Below are 7,391 nucleotides of genomic sequence, written 5' to 3' on the forward strand. Positions count from 1 at the left end.
ATTTTATTGAGAAAGAAAGCAATGAGACAGTTTCAAAAGGATTAATAGGACAGTTTCAATAATTAATACATTGCATATTGTTGTCTTTGTAGTGGTTATTCATAGTACAAGATGCAGACACGATATCCCATTCAAACACTATTAGTACAAATCTTTCTTCTCACTGAATTAAGAGAAAGTAGCTGCATATCTATCCTATTTTGTATATACAGATACAAAATGGTCCTTCATATGTATCCCCTTTTTTTGTTTAGTTTTGTTAAAGATGGGTTTTCCACTGCCATTTAAATATTGTGGGTGTGTGAATTTGGCAAAATAATTCAATACAGTCCAGTAGTCCATAATAGTAGTGGGTTATCCATAGGACTGGCAACGTCAGAAGTTGTTGACTTGAGCCCTTTAAAGCTCAGCATATTAACATGACTTTACTTTTCATATTTCATTATTATATTTTTCTGCTGGATGGTTAATACCAAGATAAAGCAAGACTTATTTAATAAAACATGTAACTTTAAAAAATAGAATTTTGTGACAAAATATTTTATGCTACAACACTTTAATAGAAAAGAATGTCACCAGCTTCCCTACCCAGCAAAAAAAGAATGTTTTCCTTAGGCAGTCTAGTTAAGATTATTCTTTAAGGAATAGTCTAGGGGCATGTGTAGGTTTTTTCTTTAATAGATCAAGAAAATCTATGAGATACACAAGCAGTGAGAATGACAACAAAGACAAAATGATGAAATGAAAATTAAAGATGATGTAAAGTTTAAATTTTCAGAGAACAAACTAAAATAAGTGGTTACTTAAAATGTGATTGGAATATAAAAATACATCGGAGAAGATAGTTAAATGAATCCATGAAAATATCAAAAGAGAGATAGAACTAGAACATATTGTCCCACTCAACCCAGCTTATTCCCTTTTTCCAAAAGAACTGATGTTTTCCATCAGTGATATATGTTCATGCATGTTTATAGCAGCCCAATTTGTCATAGCTAAGTCTTGGAAACAACCCAATGTCCATCACTTCAGGGTTGAATAAAAAAGATGTAGTGTTTTTATACAATGTAGTAGTATTATTCAGCTATAAAGAAATACAAACTTGAGACCTTTATAGATAAATGGATGCAATTAGAGGTGATACACATCAGGGAAATAAATCAGACCCCCATGTAAATATTATATTGTCTCCGTAGTGTAAGAACTTGAAAGAATAAATAAAATCTGAAATGTATGATAGAGTAAGATGGGGAGAAACTGAATATAAGGAATATACAATTAAGATGAGGGAAAGGACAAAAGATAGGAAGGGGGAAATATCATGCAAATATATATACAGAATAGCTGAGATGATTTTATTACTAATTTCTACCATTTTTTTGAAAATAGCAGTTAATGTTTAAAATTTTCACTTTGACAATCTATATGCTAATATCTGTAATCTAAGCAACTACATCTAAGACCGAAATGTGCAATAAAATGCCACAGTTGAATACCTCTCATCTTGTTCTTCTAAACGCGTACTGTTTCTGATGTTTTATCAATTATTATTATACTCTCTCTAAAATAAATTTAAAAACGGGGTGAGAAGGATGGATGTGTCCTTCCCTGAAAGATGTTTGTTGTGTCAACTTGAGAAATTTAAAAGCTCAGCTAAGTGATTCAGCAGCCAACCAGGACTCTTTGTGAACATCCTCAGCTTGTGGTGGAGCAGGGCAAGGCGACGGTATGGGCATGGGTGGATAGACAATATAAGGGGGGGAATTGGTAAATATTTAGTCATGTGATAGTGATGAGGAGGAAGGTGTGCAGTTACATTTTGTCTCCCCTCAACCTTTTACCTCTTTTCTGAAAGATGCAGTATGAGGGCAGCTTCGTACTATTGACCCTGCGTAAATGAGGCTTTCCCTCTCAGACTTCATAGTGCAGAAGTAGGAATATGTGCTGATGCTAGAGGACTTCATAGTTCACTGAAAAACACACAGAAAATGCCTACACCACTGTAAGAATCTTTGGAAGAAGAGGCAAATTTCTTTTACACAATCACTCACACAGGCAGAAGCAATATTCTAATTCATACATGGGGCTTAATTTTTTTTTTTTTTTGTGGTAGCAGAGATTGAACTCAGGACCTTGTGCTTGCCAGGCAAGCGCTTATTCCACTGTGCTATCTCCCTGCCCCAGGGCTTACATTTTCGATAGTACACTAAAGGAATGAGTCCAAAAAGCATAGAAATTGGAGCACATGTTCTGTTAGGCAACTATGGAAAGTGAGAACTTGCTCAAGATAAACATATACAGTACACATGCAAATGACTCAAGGTAAATATATGCAGTACACAAAAATGGCAAATGAGTATAGAAGGTTGATTAAATGGAAGGCAATAGGAACAAGTTATAAAACAGAACAAATGAACCAAATTTCTCAACTAAAAAATAGCACTTTTATGAGCATGCACTATAATTAGCACATTAAAATATGGTCAGAATTTAAGAACTTTACCTAGGCATATCCACGTATTTTATAATTTACTGATTCCCATTAATGCTAATCAATTCAGGGGATTTTACTTCAATCAATTTAATTGGCCCTTTCCTAATATAATGCAGAAAATAACTCATTATTTAGTGTACCATTTAGTTAATAGCTTCTGTTATGGTCAGAACAAATATTGCTTGGTCCCATTTGTGTGACATATTAGAAGCAGTCAAAATGATAGAAGGGCAGAAAGAAATATCAGTTACCAGCAGGTGAAGACAAAGATAAGTTTTTGCCAATAGAATGAAATTTCAGTTATGCAGGATGAAGAGATTCTAGAAAATCGTGTAATATAGTACCCACAGTCAAGAATATGGTATGAGAAAGGCTGGCCAGAAAGTTCAGTGGATTAAAGCACTTGCTTAGGCAGGAAGAGGGACCTGGCTTCATTGCCTAGTGTTCCATGTCAGCCCTGCCCCCAGGGTGTACTGAGACAGTGACTGAGATGGTATGGTGACATGCACCTGTAATCCCAGGGCTTGTGAGGCTGAACACAGGAGGGTCACTATGACTTTGAGCTGTGTAGTGAGACCCTGTAGATCCTGTACTAAATACATTTAAAAAAAAAAGACTATGATATGTGGGGCAGTGAGATAGGTCAGTGGACTAAGTGCTTGCTTAGCTGGCCCCACCCCTGGGTGCACTGAGCTCGCCACTGAGCCTGGGTATGGTGGCACACACCTGTATTGTCATCATTGGGGTGGCTAAAATCAGGAAGATCACTACAAGTCTGAGCTGTGCAGTGAGGCCCTGTACCAAACAGATAAAAAAATTAAAATAACATTTTATGGTACACTTTTAATATGCTACAAAAATTAATTTAATGTTCGGTATTTTTATCATAAGCATAATAAATGCATACAAAATTCAAGAAAAATTTTCCAGATGATAGATGTACTTTTCTTCTTGACTGTAGCGATGGTATACATATGTGATGGTGTTTGATAAAACAATGACATTTCCAGAAGCTAAAAGCAAGCTTTAATTAACCATACATAAAGTAATATCTTTGTTTCATAGGGTTACTATGAGGATTAAATGTACCTGTACAATGTTATTGATTTTTAATGACCTTAACTAGCGTGCTTGTGAAATTATTGGTCTAGAACATTCTGAACCAGTGTACAGTATCTCCACATGTCACAGAAGTATGTGTTACAGTGGTTTAAACATTAAACCCTCCACATTTCACTTCCCAATTTATTCGTCTGAGAGTTGAGGTGACTAGAATTAATTTTATGGCTTATTTCACACAAGGAAAAATGAGGGCAACTCTGTCTTTCTATTATGCAGAATTGCTCATTCTATTTCCACCTCATGGTCTTGTTTCATCCTACGTGTGTACCACAATCTTCATATAGTGCTGAGGTAAAAGTACAGGTCAAGGGCACTGAAACGATAACCACCATGTTTGTTGAGGGCAGAGCAAGATGTATGTCTACCAGAAGGCAGGAACAGGCACTTTATGCTCAGAACAAGACCTCGACAATACCTCAGGGACAGGACTCTAACTGGAGCGGCTGAGGTGCTGGAGTGTACCCTGAGTGTGGGGAGCCATCGTAGGGCACAAGTATCAGGTTGGCTGCTAGAAAAGGAAAAGATGGCATTCACCTCTGGCGCAGGCTCCTTGGTTGAGGACATCCTGGAGTCAAGTGTGGTGTTTCCTGGAGGGGGAAACTTAAGAAGGAGGCACCCAGGGCCTGCCTTGAAGTCACGAGTGGTTTCCTTCTAAAACGTTCCCTTCAGAAGAATGCTGCAGAGCTCACTGAGCCGGAGGGAGGGCCATGAACTGTGCACAGTCACATGGTACCAAAGCAGGAGTGCGCACTGTTCTTCCTGTGGTGACCGCGGCTGCATCTGTCCCTTGCAGCACCAGGAACACAGCCATTTCCGGAGTGTGCTCTGCCCCGTGGGACCCTGAGCGTTGCATGTCCGCATCCTTTAGGTCGCTTGCCATTGCACACAGCTCGTAGAAGTGGCGGCAATGCCCCATCCTTGTTTCATCAAGCTGGACCGTGCAGTACAGCCATGTTCCCTGCATGCCAGGGACTTGGGGGCCCATGCTGACAGCTAAGGAGCAGCCTCATGAGTGCACGGTATTAGGAGCTTGCAATCACAGTGGGAGGTAGCTCTCCACCAGGTGAAGGAGCTGCACAGATGAAGCATTTTGCAGGCATCACTGATGCTGCTGCAGATGTGAACAAGTGCAGGGAGATTCCACTACTGCGCGTTCCTCCAGCCAAGTCAACATGTCATGTGGAAACAAACTCTTGAGTTGCATCAACAGATAAGAATGTCCTCTTACCAAAGCCACTCCACAAACTCCAAAGAGATGACTGATTCTTTATTGCACAGAAAATAACAGAGGGACACAGCGTGTATGAATCAGCAGGAAACACGGACAGCTAAACAATCCTAATAATTGTGTAGTAGGAATAGGTCCTGTCAAATGACAAGAAATAATAAATATTGATGAAGTTCTTCAGGAAAGGGAATTCTTACAGTTTGCTATGAGAATATAAAATAATGCAGTTATTAGGAAAACAAAATATAATTCTTCCTAAAAATCTAAAACAGAAAAATCAAATGATCCAGCAATTCCTTTTTGGATATATATCCAGTGGCATTTAAATCAGTATGTTGAGGAGGTATCTTTGTTTTCATCTACACTGAAGAGGTACTCAGAATAGCCATGACAAAAGTTAATTAAAGGTGGATCAACAAATGCGTAGAGGAAGAGAATGTTGTACACTTATACAGTGGAATGCTCTCAATCATTAATAAAAAATAAAAATAAATGAAATCCTGCTCTCAGCAATATGGGGGAGCCTGGGAAATGTTATGTAATGAAATAAAACTGGGACAGAAAGACAAATACCCGGTGATCTCACTCATTTGTAGAATGGAAAAAGCTGACATTCATGAGGGGAAGAAAAATGGTATCTACCACGAACCAGGCAAGGTGGGGATGTGAGTGGAGGGAGGTTGGGGAATAAGCAAATTTATATATAGTCAGAGAAATTCCCCATATCTGTCTGTACAGAAGGGTGTCCATAATTCAGAAAATTGCATTCTATATTTCCAACTAGGTAGAAGACAGAATTGTGACCTAGCTCACCACAATTGTAAATGTTTGAGGTCATAGATATACTACTGACTCAAACTTGATAATCACATATTGTATCCAATTGTATCCATGTATAATCTTTCACTCAATATATGCCACAAACATGTATACTTATGTCAGTTTAAAATAAAAGTGTGTCATGGGAGGGTGAGATAGCTCAGTGGACTAAGTACCTATTTTGGGAAGCACAGGGACCAGGGTTCAATCCCTGATCCCACATGCCATGCTGGCCCCACTCCTGGGGTGTGTTGAGCCTGTGACCACATCTGAGCATAGTAATCCCAGAGCTGGGGAGGCTGAAAACAGGAGGATCACTATGAGTCCAAGCTATGTAGTGAGACTCTGTAACAAATATGTAAATGGAAAAAAATAGTATGTCATATGCTAATAGGCTTACAGAAGAAAATTGATTTTGTGAAAATTCATTCTGTGTATATTTCTATAAGAAAATAAATCAAATATTTCATTATATTGTTCATTTGAATAAAGGACAATTTCACTTCAATATAGAAGAGAGACCTCAGTCAGCACTAAGAACATCACCAGTATAAAATCAGAAAATGCTATTGAGTAATGCTGAGTAATGTTCATTCTTTTATCAGTATGAGCTTCTCTCCTGTGACTGTCCAGAATTCTCCAAGATCCAGCAGGTAGAGTGGTGTATGGCACAGGAATGCTAGGGTGTTATGTATCAAACTGTGTGAACTTTATTGTAACCACTGAAGTCAAATAAAGCAAAATGTAGCAAATCAACTTTCGTATTTTAAGGCTTACTAGATTTTAACTTTCTATAGATTAAACTAACCAGAAATTAGTACTTCTTGGGGGGCTGCTTGTCCTCCCTTGAAGTGAAGTTTCTGGAGTCACAGAGAGGAGACAAAAATGTCCATTCTCACTTCTCCCAGAGGAAAGGTAAAAGTGACTCACTGCCAAGAAACAGAGTCACAAGATATTTATTATATCCAAAAACTCATTAGAATATTTACCCAGAAGCTATTTGGGAAGTTTAATATCATCTATCTTCTCAAGCAGCATGGAGGATGGGCCTGAATCTTCCTTCATCTAGACCAGGCACTGTGCCAATTCAGTCAGTGGACGAATACAGTAATGACACACCCTCAGTCTTAACACCACACCCATGATCCCAGAGCCACACACATTGGATCCAGCCACCTCTGCTAAGCTCCACCTATGACTTCATGAGGCTTTGGGAAAGACATCTAGATGCAGACACTATATTACACGAATACACAACCTGATGTTGAACCTCAAGCTTCTAGAAAAAGAAGAGCAAGTCAAGTCCAAAGCTTGTATGGAGAAGGAAACTAGAAAGATCAGAGCAGAAATTAATGCAGCAGTGACTAAAGAAACAATATAAAGAATCAGTGAATAGAAGAGTTGATTCTTTAACAGATTAAATAAAATTGACAAACCCTTAGCCAATATTATGGTAAAAAAGGAAAGACTCAAATCCATGCTATTGAAGAGCATCACAGTCCCTGAATTAAAATTGTACTATAAAGCTACAGGGATAAATATAGCATGGGGCAGATTAGAAGGTACAGAAGTAACTCCAGATGTACTTAGCCACCTTATCTTTGACAAAGGTACCAAATGTCTTTTTCTATATGAAACATAGTCTCTTTAATAAATGGTGCTGGAAGGGGCTGGGGAGATGGCTCAGTAGAATAAGTGCTTCCCTGGCAAGTGCAAGGGCCTAAGTTC

This window comes from Octodon degus, unplaced genomic scaffold (assembly GCF_000260255.1).
Source record: "Octodon degus isolate 3935 unplaced genomic scaffold, OctDeg1.0 scaffold00001, whole genome shotgun sequence".
Taxonomy (NCBI): Eukaryota; Metazoa; Chordata; class Mammalia; order Rodentia; family Octodontidae; genus Octodon; species Octodon degus.